This window comes from Penaeus monodon, chromosome 34, assembly GCF_015228065.2.
Source record: "Penaeus monodon isolate SGIC_2016 chromosome 34, NSTDA_Pmon_1, whole genome shotgun sequence".
NCBI classification, from domain to species: domain Eukaryota; kingdom Metazoa; phylum Arthropoda; class Malacostraca; order Decapoda; family Penaeidae; genus Penaeus; species Penaeus monodon.
In genome coordinates this window covers 33,130,698-33,131,889 of record NC_051419.1, presented here as the reverse complement: position 1 = coordinate 33,131,889, position 1,192 = coordinate 33,130,698, and positions in this window count along the sequence as shown.

The following is a 1,192-nucleotide window of genomic DNA, read 5'->3' as shown; positions in this document are numbered from 1 at the left end:
GGAACTTGAAGTTTCATTTCCATCTGATGCTTTGGGGACCTGGTCAACTGTATGTGTCCAGGCATTGCTCACTGGTTTGTAACACTAGGAACGACCATGATAATTTTTCATGTGGGTCTGACTCTCAGGATTTGGCGCTAAGGAAGGGAAATCTTTTTGGGTTTAAATTTTTTTTCCCGGTTTGCAGGAGGTGCAACAGAGGTGCCCCAGCTGATGGCCCTAAAGCTGGAAAATCTTTTTTTATATTTTTGGAAATATTAACTGGTACACTGGCTGGCACACTGGGTGCTGGTGCTGCTGCTGTTGACCCCCAGCCACTCGAACCCCTGCCAGCATTTGTCGTTTTTTTAGAAACAGAAAGAGCTGGGAAAACTTCCTCCAACCCTTTGCTTTTGGCCTTGTTATTAGCTTTGGGTTCGAAGAGTAATATTACTGCTATGTAAATAACACCAATACGAGGCCTCCACCATTGCCACTCTCACCTCTGCCCTGAACCCTGGGCCCATTCGCTACAGCAGGGACAGTGCGATTATACTGTATCGAAACATTACTACTCCTCTGGCCTGCATTTTGGCCATCCCTCACAGCTTTTTTAGTATTTTCTTTGAGATGCACAGAGGTGGTGGGAGATGTTGGGACGAGCAGTGGCCTGAGCTGTACTAACTGTGACACTTGTCGACCCAAAGAAGGAAATTCCTCATCTAGCACACTCCACCCCTGCCACCCGAGGCTCTTTCTGTAAATCGATTCTGTTTGGCTAAATGCGATGCCATAGACCTATTTCCCCTCCCCTCCAGCCTCCCCCCTGATCCTGTCCAGTGCCATTCAGGGAAGGAAAAACTTGCACACAGTTGATATCAATGGAATGTTGCGTCACAGGGGTCTGCTGTCCATTTTGTCAGGCAACTGCTGTCCTCAAAAACTCGATCTCTGTCTCGATCCCCGTCTGGAATGCATAAAATTAGACTGTGAATATCAAGTGCCCCCCCTTTCTTGAATATATTCACATTAATTAGACCTTTTCATATATAACAAAGGTTCGACTTAGTCATATAAACTTCTTATAAGACTTTTTAAGACTGATTATCATCACAAATTTCATTTGTAACAATAAAACCCGTCCATGTCTCAATCATAAAAATAGATAAGCATCCACAATATCTTTAAAAAATGAATATGTAGTCATTGCTGC